This window comes from Patagioenas fasciata, chromosome 3, assembly GCF_037038585.1.
Source record: "Patagioenas fasciata isolate bPatFas1 chromosome 3, bPatFas1.hap1, whole genome shotgun sequence".
Lineage (NCBI taxonomy): Eukaryota > Metazoa > Chordata > Aves > Columbiformes > Columbidae > Patagioenas > Patagioenas fasciata.
The window spans coordinates 15,208,405-15,224,460 of record NC_092522.1 but is presented as its reverse complement, the minus strand read 5'-3'; positions in this window follow the sequence as shown (position 1 = coordinate 15,224,460).

Genomic DNA, 16,056 nt, shown 5'->3' with positions numbered 1-16,056 from the left:
GGTCCAGATGTGTCTGTAGAGCCTTCCTACCATCAAGCAGATCAACACTCCCACGCAATTTGGTGTTGTCTACAAACTTACTAGTAACAGCAAGTCTCTTCCATCTCAAGAGGCATCCTGCAGTCCCACCCAGTAACGGTCCTAGTGGACTAGAGCACCTGCCACTTTAAAAGCAAGTGAGCACCAGCTCCTCAAAGTGAGGAGCTTACTGAGGGTGCACTCAATTCCATTGTCCAGATCATTGATAAAGAGATTAAACAGAACTGGCCCCACACAAAGCACTGGGAACATCACTCATGACCGATCATCAAATGGATTTGGGTCCATTCACCGCAACTCATTGAGCCCGGCCACCCAGCCAGTTCTTCACAGGGAAGAGTGCACCCATATGAGCTGCCAGTTTCTCCAGGAGAATGCTGTGGGATACAGTGTCAAAGGTCTTACTGAAGTCGAAGTATGCAACATCCACAGCCTTTCCCTCATCCACTAAGTGGGTCATCAAGGAGATCAAGTTGGTCAAACAGGACCTGCCATTCATAAACCCATTCTGACTGGGCCTGATCACTTGGTTATCTTCTATGTGTTGTGTTATGTCACTCAAGATGATCTGTTCCATGACTTTCACTGGCACCAAGGTCAGACTGACAGGCCTGTAATTCCTTGGATCCTACTCCTGGTCAGTCTTGTAGATGGGCATCACATTTGCCCATTTCCAGTCATCTGGGACCTCTCTAGTTTGTCAGGATTGTGGATAAACAATTTAAAGTGTATCGGTGATCACCTCAGTCAACTCCCCCAGTACACTTGGATGGACCCCATCTGCCCCCATAGAATGGTGGGTGTCTAAGTGGTCTGGCAGGTCACTAACCATTTCCCCTTGGATTATTGGGGCTTCCTTCTGCTCCCAATTCCTATCTTGTGGCTCAGGGGGATGGGTTCCTGGAGCACAGTTGGTCTTACTATTAAAGAATGTGGTGAAGAAGGCATCTAGATGCTGAGCCTTTCCTCATCCTCTGTCACTATGTTTCCCCCTGCTGCCACCAGAGAGTGGAGATTCTCCTTAGCCCTCTTCTTGCTGCTGATGTATTTACAAAAGTCTTTTTTTTTCTCTTTCACAGCAGTAGCCATGTTCAGCTCTAGTTGGGCTTTGGACATTCTAATTTTCTAGCTGCATAACTTCACAGCATTTTTGTATTTCTCTTGAGTAGCCTGTCCCATTTTCCAAAGGTTATAAATTCTCTTCTTATTCCTAACTTCCAGGCGCAGCTCTCTATTCAGCTGGGCCAGTCTTCTTCCTCTCCAGTTTGCCTTCCAACACATGAGGAGAGCTTGCTTATGTACCTCTAAGATCTCCTTCTTGAAAGAGTGACCAGTCTCCTGGACTACTTTGCCCTTCAGGGCTGCCTCCCAAGGGACTTTGCCAAACTGCCTCCTAAATAGGTCAAAGTCTGCTGTTCAGAAAGCCAAAGTAGTGGTTCTGCTGACCACCTTTCTAACTTCTCCAAGATAGAAAACTTGATCATTTCATGATCACCATGCCCAAGGCGACCTCCAGCTGACACATTACCCACAAGTCCTTATCTGTTCACGAAAAACAAGTCCAGTGGAGCGCCTTCCCTAGTGGGTTCCCTAACCACCTGTGTCAGACAGTTGTTTTCCATACACTCCCACAGCCTCCTCGACTGCTTTCTCTCTGCTGCGTTGTATTTCCAGCAGACATCTGGTAAGCTGAAGTCCCCTATGAGAACAAGGGCTAGAGACTGAAAGACTTCTCCCAGTTGCCTGCAGCATATTTCATCTGCTTCTTCATCCTTGTTGGATGGTCTGTAACAGACCCCCACCAGAACGTCCAGCTTATTGCCCTTCCTCTTGATTCTTACCCATAAACACTCAACCCTATCCTCACCCCCATCAAGCTCCAGATAATCAAAACATTCCCTAACATATATGGCTACTTCACTCTCCTTCCTCGCTGATCCCTTCTGAAGAGTTTATAGCCATCCAGTGCAGCACTCCAGTTCTATATTATAGTTTTTCTGCTGCAGAAAAGCTTCCAGCTCCTCCTGTTTGTTACCCATGCTGCATGCATTTGTATAGATGCACTTCAGCTGGGCCATCGATCCCACCACCTTTTTGCAGTGAGAATTCCTGATTTCTTTGTGACCATTCTCGGAGTATTCCGTGGTTTCTAATAGATTTATAACATCTTGTGTCTTTTCTACTGCACCACTCTCCATCCCCTGCCTCCACTGAGAAGTGGGTCTGGCCTGCAGACAGAGCCTTCTGTTCCCTTTAGAAGGGAGTCTCCTGTGACCATGACCAGCCTTTTTTCATTTGTGGGAGCTGTTTTGATGGAGGGTGCTCATGTGCAGAAAGAACTTTACAACCTGTGAGGTTATAAAGAAGGTGTGTTTATTCAGCACTGGGCACACACTGGAATAATTCCTCCAAAGCGTGTGTGAATGCCCAGTGGCCACAAACTTCATTAAATGCTATAAAATGTTACATATTAGTAAAAAATTCTACGAACACCTATACATATTCATAACCTTTCCCTGAAAAGGCAGTTCATATTACAATGACTTCTGGGAAATAATTTCCATAGTCTCCACCTTCGGGTCCTCCTGGTTATGCCTGCTCAGTGCCTCCTGGTGGTCATGGGCGGGGGTCTTTGGATGAAGGCTACTCATCTATCTTGCTGCGCACTTTTAACTTTGACTTGGTATGCTGAGTTGGCCAAAGCTCAAACTGATGAGCTGGTTACAGCCAGATTATCTTCTTCTTTGGTGCCCAAGACTCCCATTATCTTGTCCACCCAAGGATGCAGCTGTGTTTTTATCTCTGCAAGGCCTGTGAAGTCGTCAGCACGTTCCTGTTTCTCACACAATAAGTTACACAAAGCTCTAAGCTAGGCAACTGCTATATGGTTCACTCTACCAGTGCAGGGTGACTTATCCTCTGCGGCACCTCCAACTTAGATGAAGCACCTTCCTCAATGTTGTTGTTTGGTTCCACTTGCAAAGCCTCATACCTGTTTTGCAAGGGAACCTGGGAAGGTGGGGTAGTTGCATCAGGGACCCTCCTCCTTCTATGCCAGGCAGCAACATGCTGCCACTGGCCCTTGTCCCTTGAGTCACTACATTCCACATCCAGAGCCTCATGCCTGTTGAACAGAGGCACCTGGGAGGGTGGGATGGGCAAGGGGGTGTTTCTCCTGCCACCGTGAGTGTGGACTTGCTTCCTTTCATCCCTTTCGCTTGACCTACTGTCTTTAGTCAGGAAAGCGGAGGATACAGGACTCCCTTGATTTTGGCTTCTTGCTGGTGGTTTTTCCTGTCTCTGAGGGGCCAGAGCTTGATCTCACCAGTCTATTTCCTTCCTTCCTTCCTTCCTTCCTTCCTTCCTTCCTTCCTTCCTTCCTTCCTTCCTTCCTTCCTTCCTTCCTTCTGCTCTTCCTCCCTTTCTTTTTCTTTTTCTTTTTCTTTTTCTTTTTCTTTTTTTCTCTTTCTTTTTCTTTTTCTTTCTTTCTCTTTCTTTCTCTTTCTTTTCTTTTTCTTTATTTTTCTTTCTTTCTCTTTCTTTTTCTTTCTTTTTTCTTTATTTCTCTTTCTTTTTCTTTCTTTTATTTTTCTTTATTTCTCTTTCTTTTTCTTTCTTTTATTTTTCTTTATTTCTCTTTCTTTTTCTTTCTTTTATTTTTCTTTATTTCTTTCTTTTATTTTTCTTTATTTCTCTTTCTTTTTCTTTCTTTTATTTTTCTTTATTTCTCTTTCTTTTTCTTTCTTTTATTTTTCTTTATTTCTCTTTCTTTTTCTTTCTTTTATTTTTCTTTATTTCTCTTTCTTTTTCTTTCTTTTATTTTTCTTTATTTCTCTTTCTTTTTCTTTCTTTTTCTTTCTTTCCTATACTTCTACCTTTTTTGTTTTCCCTTTTATAAGTAATATAGAAACATAAGATTTACAACCCTGCATATGCCGCAAACTTTTTATGTTTACCAAACATCAAACCTACAATAATGTAAACCCTTCTGCCACTGAATCATATACCATTTGGACCAAGCTGCAAAATAAAAGCCTTTTGTTTGTGGACATCAAGTACTGTGTGTACTGTTTTCCAACTAAAGGGGATCCATGAACCTGAGTCACTTCTCCCGCCCACTCATACCTGGGGGTGGGAGTACTTCTCAACCTTTTAACCTCCTCTTTCAGCTCTATCACCAGGCTGAGCAGGTCATCCACCTGCTCACACCTCACACAACTGTTTTCTCTCCTGCTATTCCATACCAGTGAAAGGCTCGGGCATCCTCTGCAGCCTGAGGTCTGGGTGGCTGCATGTTCCTGTGGCAGCTCTGTCTGGGTTGCTGCCTCTTCCCTGTTGAGTGCAGAGTAGATAACCATAGTCGGCTCCTTCCGGGGGTGAGGGGGTGGGGGAGGGGTGATAACAACCAATTGAGCTAATCACTTGAGCTGGCAGAGCTTCCCTGCCCTTCCTGCTCATCCTGCCTGCGCAGACTGCTGTGCTAACTGCCTCAACCCTGTTTTCTGATTCTGGTTGCTGTGCTCCATAGGAGGCCTTTTGAAACTCCCTTGTTCTTTTCCTAGCAATGCCCCCTCCACATCAGTCCCTCTTGCAAGATCAGCTAGTTCATGATGATTCTTTCTTCAGGACTGCAGGTTTCCCTGGCTCTGGGATTCCCTCCTTGTCTTCTCAATCCATGTGCAACCTCAGCTTGTACCGTAGCTGCTGCTGTGCTTGTCGCTTCACCACGTTTAAATCTCCCACGGTTTCTCCCTATCTGCTGCTGTGCTTGTAACTTATCATTGACTGAGTAACATGGATGTCCCTTCTCTGTATTTGCTCAAGCCAGGGAGAAGATGGCAGCTGAGCAGTTGAGGCTTGGCCAGTGCACACTGTGACGATTTACTGCTATGGACAGCATTGTCCCATCACAGGCCATGAGGATGGAGATGCAGAGCTGGTGGTGTGGGAAGCAAATACTACTGCTTCTCTGCTTTTAAATACAGGCTTTTAAGCTGTTATCAACACACAATGGGTTTACAAGCCAGAGTGCTGCATTAGGAGGAAACATCTCTAATCTTATGTAACAAGTCCTGAGAGGCATCTTGCTAAGTAAGCATGATTTAAAATCAATCAGTTAGGCAATACCTTTAAACATTTAGTGCTTGGCTGCATGTTTCTATTTGTCTGTCCTGGGACAGACATGGGATCTGTGGAAAGGATGAAGAAGAGCAGGGTAATGCTTTCACACAGCCTCACCATCCTTAACCAGCACTGTCCCAGTTCCAGGGATGAACTGGACTCTCACCCTCAGCATTCAGCTTGACTTCCTGCAGCAGTGAGGACAAGTCCATACCCATGCCGAACTGCTGTGACCGTAGTTACAATGTTGTAAGCACTGCTCTTCTGTGCCTCCGCATGATTCCCGGGCCCAAATGTAGGGTCCCCGTGGAACTTCTGCTCTCAGTGGAAATGATCTCTTAGCCTGGAACAGACTGGTGCCAGCCTTGCATACTGCAGTCTGCTCAAGGGACAAATGAATTGCTACAGTAGTACCTTCCCTCCAGCTGTCTGTTGGCAAGATGCAGCAGCATCTCAGCTGGACCTGAGGCTCCTCAAAAACTGACCCGTGCACATCAGGTCTGTGTTAGCAATGAGGTGATTTTTAGACTTGCTTCCTGGGGAAACATAAAGCTCTGAAGAAATCTACCCTGAAAGAAGGTAGATTCAGACTAGATATAAGGAGGAAAGTTTTTATGATGAGGGTGCTGAAACACTGTCCCAGGTTGCCCAGAGAGGCGGTAGATGCCACATCCCTGGAAACATTCAGGGCCAGGCTGGATGGGGCTCTGAGCAACCTGATCTGGTTGAAGATGTCCCTGCTCATTGCAGGGGTTGGACTAGATGACCTTTGAAGGTCCCTTTCAACCCAAACTATGCTATGATTCTGTGAGAATCTGACTTCAGCCAAGATCTGGAAAGATTAAATTTACAGTTGTAAATTATCTTACCTCCCTTGATGAATTTTGCATTAGCTCTGCCGTTTAACCAGTATGATTCACTTTTACCTCCCATTATTGTACATTCCAGTAACACCAGTAGCAAATTGCAGGCTGAGGAGGCAGCTCAGGTTTATAATTACTTCCATTCAGCCCCATAACTGAGGTCTGGGAGGAATCACAGAGGGGTTGTGGAAAAGGCAAAGAACCTGGCAAACAGGCAGAGGTGGTGGGATCAGATATTGCCTCTTACTTACTTACATACACACTGCTACACTCTTTGCCTAATGCATATTTTCATCACAGAGCTGGTGGAGGCAATAACCTGAGGCCGTGGCTTGTCCTGAACATCCTGCTCAGAGTTGCTACCCAGGAGGTATAATCCTTGTTTACCTAGCTGTACAAGTACTTGGCAAAAAACATGAAGCAGGAGCACCAGCTGCAAAGAACATTTGCTCTGCTTCTGCATTTCTTGCACAGGTTTCTTTCCACATGTTCCTAGCTCAGAAAGGTAGACTTGCCCTGGTGGAGACAGCTGCTGAATTACAGCCTGATAGAGAAGGATCATGTGATCATCAGTGGAACATCAACAATACTTGTACCTGTCATGGCCCTGGCATTTTAAATAGGTCTTCTTGAAGCAAACATCAAAATAAATTCCTGCTCACCTTGGGGACCCAGAAGACATAAGAGCTATCCAATTCAGGAGTGTGTACTGGCCCTAGTACTTCAACCTGTGATGCTGAAGAATGCGATGCTGTGTCCTAAAGTTAACTTCTGCAGATGAACTTGCAAGGCTCAGAAAGCTCATGAAGTAGCTGTGGTTGACCAGTGCATTAGAACAAAGAGACACAATGACAAGGATAGAACTGAAATCAAGTTTTCACAAAGGCTATAAAGCAAAAGCTAAGTGAAGCACATAAGTTTTCTACAAAAGACTGCTTGATAGCATTCATATTCATCATGTCTTTCAGCTGACTTGTAGATGATAGCCACCTCTGTCATTTGCTGGCAGTGGCTTCATATCAGTACACAGGTCATATGGTTATATGTCCACTCGTGTGTTGAAGTGGCACCTGAAGATGGACCAAGTAGATTTCGCACATAACAAATCTCCTTCACTGCAGAAGCTACATAAATGTATTTACTGGTCTGAAAGGTTATGTTGCAGAAATTCCAGTTTTGTTGAACAACAGAATATGACTTCGTTTTAGCAGAGCTACAAGCCCAAGCTGTTGAAACAGCCACAGTCACACTTTGTGAACTGCTTTGGAGAGGCAAGGTATCTGGCAAGACCCCAGCAGAGTGGGCAAAAGTCTGCTCTCAGACTGCAGCAGCTGGCCTCCGATTGCAGCTGTGTCTGCTCCTGGGAAAGCAATGCCCAGTTTCTCCTGGCCACAATTCAGCTGCTGCTGCTGACTCACAAACACCACCCAGAACAATCCAGTTTCACTTCTGGTTGATCAGCCATGGGTGCTGTATGTCCTACAGCTATTGGCAGAGAGACACCAGTGACTCAGCTGTGCTTCACATGCTGCCTTCACAGATAGGAAACTTGCTTTTTGTTCCACTGGCAGAGAGGTGGTGCACAAGACAGCAGCAGTCTAAATAACCTCCTCCATGTGATGTATGACCTTCACATGGATACAACAGCAAGAAAGGAAGATTTCCCGTTGGGCTCATCATCACAACAGGAACACAGGCAGAGTGTATCTTTGACTTGAGGATAGTCTTTGCAACCATGGCCTGGGTTTAGAACAGGTATCAAGTAACCCAAGAATTGTCAGTGTCAGTATGATCTCATAAAATATGCAAATGATGTAGATTTCTCTGGCAATTTGGCACAGTATCTGGAATCCACATACTAATGGCCCTGTTATCACGGACGTGCCTCATTTGGTCTCTTTCTTGAACTCAGACCAAGGTTAAAAAGTTGGTGTACAAGAAAAATTCATGCAGAACTTGTTCAAGTTCCATTTGGGAAAATACCTATATTAACCTCAAACAATGTTTCCTGGGCAAATATCTGCCAGAAAGGCTCTAAATGATTGCTGTGTCCAGATTCCCAGCAAAAGGTACATAGAACATACATTGCAGCTGGGCATCACACATGGAGATCTATTAGATGTTATCCTCCCAGTGTGATTACGTGGATTCAAGACACTGAAATGTCAGAGGAGCAACAGGATTAGGCTGGAAGACTCCCCATGGAAGTTACATGGAAGTATTTGACAGTTATAAAGCAGCACAACTGTACTTAACCAAAATTGCAAACCCGACAGCAAGACCTGAAGAGTTGGAAGTGTTGATCAGAGAGCAGCTCACGTTTCTGGATGATACACACTTATCCAGTCCTGCTTTCAGATCTATGAAGCTCATCAACAGAACCAGTCCAAAGAGATGTTCTAACCAGTAGCAGAGGCCTCATGGTTACCTCTCTATATCTTGGTTATATCAAGCAGACAACAATTTGTCTCCCTCAATAATTACATTTGGAACAAAACTATACTCAAGGGTCATTGCAGAGAAAACTGCAGAACCCCAGATCCATGGGAATTAAAGAAATTCATTATCCTGCTTTTCCACTGCACTCAGTGAGAGAAGGACTGTGTCCTCACCAATGAGTAGTGCTAGAGAGTGATTTTTGGAGAATACTCTAGCTGGTACTTGAGACACTTGGGAAATTTGTGTTTGAAGAAGTCAAGGCGTGACATTCTCTAGCAGCAAAGGAGTAGTGGGAGGAGAAAGGCCCTCTCACAGACACTAAAGGTGCACACTTCACCATAGTGTGAACACCTCAGTGTTTTTTAAATTTGCCTTTTCAGTGAACATTTTCCTTGAAGCTTCAGATGTTCACAGGTATGAAAGATTAGGATTTTCTCAGTATTTCTGCAAGATATATGAGTACCTCCTCATAGCACCTTTCTGACCAGGGCTAACAATGAGCTAGTTTGGTTTTCAGTGCATCCCAGAGAATTATCCCACTGGCATTCCTCAAGTGCCTCCAGGAAGACATGAAGTCATGACAGTGATGGGAGAGAAGGTGTTCAGACAGAAGAGAAAGATGGACAAAAGATAAACCCTTGCTAAGCCACCTGAATTCACAGTCTTTGCAGTCTGCATCCAAGTCTTTAGGCATATGAAACAAGGAGAATATAAACATATATCTGCTTTCTGTATAAATATGAAAGCAATTTTTTTTACTCTTTTCAAAAAGTAGCGCGAGGATAGAGTCATAGGCTGTAGGATCCTCAGGTTATTTCCTGATGAAAACCAGCCTAATTTCATCAGCCATGCCAATTCACCTCACCTGAAGGTGTTTTACATGAAGTGCAAATGTCTTCTTCCTTGAGTTACCTGTAGGTGAGTTACAGTTAGAAGCTACAATAACTTGAAATTATAGCACCATCACACCTCAGGAAGCTTTGACTGACCAGTTCTGAAGCTAGAGCTGCAGTTGTACCACTTTGGTTACAGTAAACTCTACTTTGTCAACTGTCTTGAGCAGACTGTGATTTCTGCATTTTGTATGCTCAGCATAGTCTGCTGTAAGCTTTCCTCTTGCTGATCAGTAAGAAAATTTCCCTATGGGACCCTGCTCTACATTTCCCTTGAGTAAAGGAGATTTTTGGCCTGGGGAAAAAAAAAAAAAACAGCACCAGCACCTAGTAACTGTTCATATATTATTATGATTTGTTATGTATGAAGCAATGACTGCTATAAACCCCAAAGTTTGAACTTTCTCTGCCTCCTTCCTGGTAAGTGTTACACAGAAATGTAAGACCAAGGAGTGTTACTGTCTCAGTGATTCCAGTAATTTATAGAACAGGTAGATTACAAGAGGTAGATAAAGCTGGCAGACTAACTGCTTGGAAGCAAGAGGCATTTAATGGAGACAAGTTATTCTGTAATAAATAATCTCTACTAATCAAAGAAAAATTCACAAGACACCCATAAAACCCGGCGTAATGTATTGGTATTTTGTCAGTAGAAGCAGAAAGAAAAAGATTTCCAGTGATCACTAGATCAGCTGGCAGATGAAATTCAGATGAAGTCAGACATCTGAAGTTCAAAAACATTGTGTTATCAATCCAAAGCACCTTTAAGTGGATAGCCCCATGAGTGTGGGAAGAAGTTGCTATTTTGAAGTAGATGCATACGAGGCAAATCCAGGGCAAATTTTTCCTAGTACATTAAGGAGCAACAAGATTAAGAGACTTGTGAAGTTTTGTTTAGGCCAAAATGCCTGGGAATGAATTTCAAAGCTCTCTAAGAGATTTGGACACCAGCACCACTCAGATCAACAGGAAACCTTCTATAAACATCCAAGGCAGCTTCTTTTTTTTTATAATAAAAAACCCACATACCTGTAACATATTTTCAAATTGAACCAAGTTTTTTTCATTTGCATCACTATCTTACTGTACACAATACAGAAGAGCCCTGAAATATGGAAGGGTTCTTCATCAGAAGTTGTGACATTTCTTCCAAAAATGTACCCCAAATCTTGAACACTGCTGTTTTCCATTAATGAAGATGTGAAAAGTTGAAACACCTAAGCACTGTGGAGAGAAGCTCAATTTTCCTTTTAAAAGCAAAAGTTCTCAAGGAAAACAAATACCCACTGAAGAGAAACCAAAACCAAACCAAAACAAACAAAACCCCCCGAACCCCTCAAACAATTTCCACTGAAAAGTGATTTTAATGGAAAATTTTACCATTTTTAATTGATGGCCAGATGGTGCCGGTAAAACTGTATATAACTGTATATAATTCTCACAAAATTCTACCTTAGAAATGCAAAAAAGCACAAAAAAGTCACCTGAAGAGCTGTCTGTTGAAAATGTATGCACATTTTTTGCACCCATACAAGACGATGCCTGTCTAGTAAGTCTGTCAGGTTGGAATGCCACAGAAACTTAATAACTGTCATCCTGTATCAGACCAAAGGTCTTTCTCCAACAGTCGGCAAAAGCAGGTACAAGAACATCTTAGCACCCAGCCCTTTGCAACCCCAGCCTTTTCCAAACGAGACATAATCTTTATCTATTCAATATCTCTCACTGAACTTCTTATAGAATTATAGAATTATTTAGATTGGAAAAAGACATTTAAGATTCCGAAGTCCAACTATAAACTTAACATTACCAAGTCCACCACTAACCCATGTCCCTAAGTACCACATCTACATGTTTTAAATGCCTCCTGGGATGGTGACTCCACCACTTCCCTGGTCAGCTCTTCCATAAACCTGTCCTATGCCCTTCTGCACCCATGTAAGCTGTTCTATCTGCAGTGTCTTTCAGCAAGATGTTCCACAGATCTGCAACTTGTACAGGGAACCCATTCCCTCTGTTTCTTTGGAACATTGGCACTTCTTATCTTCATTTGATGTTAGCTATGGTAATCAGAAATCAGCCTAATTATATGCCAAAACCCACCTTCTCCTGCTCCTCTCTTGCCTGGGGAGCTTAATCAGTGTATCTTCCCTTTTCTTCCATGTGTCCACATAAAGGCATATTTTATTCCTTTCATACACAAGAAGGGCAGACACTAGCAATGCGGTCCTTTTTTGCAGTAATCTCCTTCCTTCAGCTTCAGGGGATTTTTCAAATAAGCCTTAGATTGCCTAGGTGAGATTCTGGCTTTCTCCAAATCTCCTGGACTCTGCAAGGTGCCATCCACTGAATGTGTCTGGCATCAGAAGACACACAATTTGAAAGGGCCATGCTGTCACTGCAGTCATCCTCTTGACTGCTTCTCCTGTCTGCAGGCTAGACCTGCCGTTTGGGGTCATGTTGTGAAAGGTGCTGTGGATGCAGGTGGAGTTATCCTGCTGCTGCAGAGATATAAGCATGTTGGGAGCCAGGCTGGAAGGTGGCAAAAGGCAGCTATGGCTGGAAGGCTTGAAAGGGAAGAGGAGGGTGATGAACTCCACATCAGCTCTTTTCCTGCACATATAATGTAGCATCTCTGTCAAAACAGGTTTGTAAGTATTTCTGATGAATTTGGTTATAAAAGGAATAGAATATAGCAGAGACTAAGTGTGCCCATTTGGAAGAAATCACTAGCATGTTATTAAATATTTAACCTTCCAAATTTAATTTGTTAAATCTGCTGGGAGGGGTTTCCAGATTGTTTGCAGTGTGCTCTGGGAGCAGTTCCAGTTCAGCAGGGGTTTTAGCTCCATACTCTGGAACAGAAGGAACAACATATAGTGACGATGAGTCTGACTTCATTTTCAGCTCTCCCTTTTTAGAAACAATGGCTCAGCTTTCCAACCAGTTGTAAATCCAAGTCTCTGCAGTGGAGCTATTCTGATTTACACCAGCTGAAGGCCTGGCCTCTAGTCCAGAAGAAATGGGCTGCCAGTTTAATTACTTCATCCCAGGTATGGCATTAATATTATGTGAATAAATTTAATGCTGCCAAGTAACAGCAATACAGAGGATTTTGTCGCATGCATGACAATTAATGTGTGGTGCATGGTATTTCTGTTTCTCCTGAGTTGCCTCTTAAATGATGCTCCTTGTGATTTGAATTTCAAAGAGTACTTCTCCTAGTATTTCTCATTATTGATGGTGACTGTTCACAGGAGTAGCTCAGTGCTGCTTTGTTGGCTCATCACTTTTGATTCCATGCCCAGATACTAAGGACAGAAGCATGCAATTAATTCGGAAGCACAACTATTTGTTAATTTCGGTTAGGAGATTTTTCTTGAACACCAAAGGCCTGATCTGTCCCTGACTACCTTTAATATTGTCTTTACATGGAAAATGTCTTCCTTTTTCACTATACATGTGTTTTGTGAGAAGGAATCTCAAACCTCTGCTTGCCTATAAGAACATGCAAAGAGATCAGCAGAGAACCATAAGCTATAGGTGATCACCTCACTGTTACGGGGGAAAAAAGATCCGATTTTGGGGACACTGATGAACAAAGTGAAAAGGACATGCAGTTTGGGGTCCAGACCTCTTCCCATGGGCAGGAAGGACAGGAGATAAAAAGTTGCCTTTTTTTTCAAGATGATGCTTTTTTTTCCCCTTGAGAGGGATCTTTCAGGGTCCAGACTTCCTGAGCAACTTCCCTGTACACATCCCAACCCATCTCCGAGTGCCCTGAGCATGAAAGCATTGGCTAGCTTAGGACAATCATAGAACCATTTTTTTTAGAAAGGACCTTTAAGATCATAGAGTCCAACTGTTAACCTAACATTGCTAAGGCTACCACTAAACCATTTCCCATTTTGGCCTGTCTCCTCAAGTTTGCCCTTCCACAAGTTTTCATGTCAACGTTGTTCTCCTCCCCATCTGTGAAACCTGACCATTTCTCATGGAGCTGTCTGTAACTTTCACCAGCTTCTCACTCAGTTATTTCTCAAGTCCAGTATCTTCTCTCATCATGTCCAGCAGTTTCCCTTTGTCTGTCCAGGTAGACAAACCTGAGGCCAGGTCCTGTCACCTGCCTGCATGCCTAACATGTATCATCCTCAGCAAGCTCTTGGCAGGCATCCTGCAGAGCAGTGGGACTGCATCCTTGCCACACGACCTGCAGCAGGAGACCAGAGATGGGAATCTGAACTCCTCTTTATTTTCATGGCCTGTTAGTGCAGAAAGGAAAAGGCTTTTTCATTTGTTTCTTGCCAACCCCAAAGGACTTTCCTAATGTTACAGTCCAGACCCTAAATAGTTTAAATCTGCAGGATCATGGAGAATTTGTAAATTATCCTGTCCTTTAGACACATCTGCTGTTGAGAATACTAAGCTATGAGGTTTAATCTGCACTATGTAGGCTGCAGGCAGCAAGAAAGGGGTCTGGCACTCTCCTTAAATGACAATTGCCAAGGTAGAAAGCATGCCTACAGCGTTCAGCTGAGCTCCCTAAGACTTGGGGCATTCTCCTGCCTCCAGCCACTGCTCCAGAGAGGTACAGCTCTCCCTGATGTCCCACACTGAGTCCACTGATCCTACCTGGATGACACAAGGCTTTTCCATAGGCCCGAACATATTTCTTCAAGGCGCTGATCCAACTCAATGTGACCTTCTGCAATTCATCTTGAAGTCTGCCCAGTTAGGCATCAACATGCCCACATAAATCTACATCTAAGAGTTCTGGTGGGTATCCTGCCTTCTCCTCCCAGCAATTTTCCTGTTCTGGCTACTTGAAGTACCAGATCTTTGGGGAAAGAGTCTTACCTTGTTTCTATACATGTCCTTACATACCAGGAGCCTGAGCAATATCATAAGACAAACAATAAGTCAATTTTCATGTCACTCAGCTCCAAAGAAGTGTCTGATTTAAATAAAGCAGTTATGTTGCAGTTTCATGGTGGATTAAATTACATTTAATGTGAGATGCTGAACAACTCAGGAGATGCCTAATCATATCCAAGGGGAGCCTTTATGTTCTTAGATATCTTAGATATCTGTCTGATTCTGTTCAAGGTCTGTAGCACCTAAATATTGTCACCAATGACTGGTTCCTTCCCTTATAAAAAAACTAAAGGTGGCTTTGGCATGTTTCCTGTCTGACAGATGGCCACATCTCCATCAGCACTAACCTATGCCTTTCCTGTCTGTCTTGGAAGGACAGCAGCGTAAGAAAGCACAGAAATGGTACAGTCCCCTCTCCCCTGGAGCCATCCACAGTGGTCGTGGAGCTGCCTTATGAACAAGGAAGTGTTGGTGCCAGTGCTTGCTCTATGGCTTCCTGGAAGAACCCCAAAAATTTCAAACACGAGAACTGCATGCAGTGAGACGAGGTACAGATGGCAAAATAAAAGCAACATGATTTTTTTTTTTTTTTTTCCTTTTTCTGAGCTTCTGACTCTCTCATCTCCTGGACATATGAGCAACTCTGCCACTTCAGCTGAATTCATGTAACTTGTCTAGAGCAAAGAAGATACAGACAATCTCTTTCAGAGTCTGGGCTGAAGACCTGTGTGTGTAAAAAGATGGTCCTGCCCCACTGTTGCTAACAGCTCCTTCAAAAATAATTTAGTACCAGATGTAAAGTTCTACACCCTGTTACTTCATCCTCCTAGCAGATGATATCCAGCAGCCACAGTTTCTTGATGCAGGTTAGGCAAAGAGTGGCAGGGACTGTGTTTATATTCTTCCTCTGTTGCAATTAAGTCTGCATATCCAGTTTATAAAAGAGTAAAGAAGAGTTCAAAGCAATGAAACATATGATTTTGATCTAAGCTACATGGTTCACTCAGCCAAAAAATTATATATTTTACTTTTCCATTTGCCATAAATATAGAATAAGAAAAAATGCTCAGCTTGGGTTAACCCAAGCTTTCATTTTTATTCTGGTTTCAGAACTACCAGCAAACAGACCAACACAGACTTCAGCACCCATACAGCTCAGTCATCTCAGCTAAAGCTTTTTTCTTTCTCATAAAATGAAAAGCACTCCTGGCTATACCTTTGGGGTCCAATCCAATTAAATGGAAAGATTCTTCTTGCCTTTGGCAGAAAGAGATGACAGATTTTGGGATACTTCCCGATTGCTCTGTACCATCACTCTGAATTATAATCAAATGAAACGTGGATGGAGTCAGGCTCTTCTCAGTGGCAAACAATGATAGAACAAGGGGCAATGGGATCAAGCTGGAACACAAGAGTTTCCACTTAAATTTGAGAAAGAACTTCTTCTCAGTGAGGGTAACAGAGCACTGGAACAGGCTGCCCAGGGAGGTTGTGGAGTCTCCTTCCCTGGAGACATTCAAAGCCCGCCTGGACACATTCCTGTGCGACCTCACCTAGGCGTTCCTGCTCCAGCAGAGGGATTGGACTAGATGATCTTTTGAGGTCCCTTCCAATCCCAAACATACTGTGATACTGTGATACTGTGGTTCAGGCCACACCAGTCCCTATCGTGCCAGAATTTTCAATAGACTGAGCTGACCTGCAAGCCAAAAGTACTACATGCTTTGGAGCACAGCACCCTAGAGCCTAGTTGTGTCCTCGAAACAATGAACAATTCTTGCAGTCTTGTAGGCTTCTTGTCTATCTATCACTGTACATACCAGCCC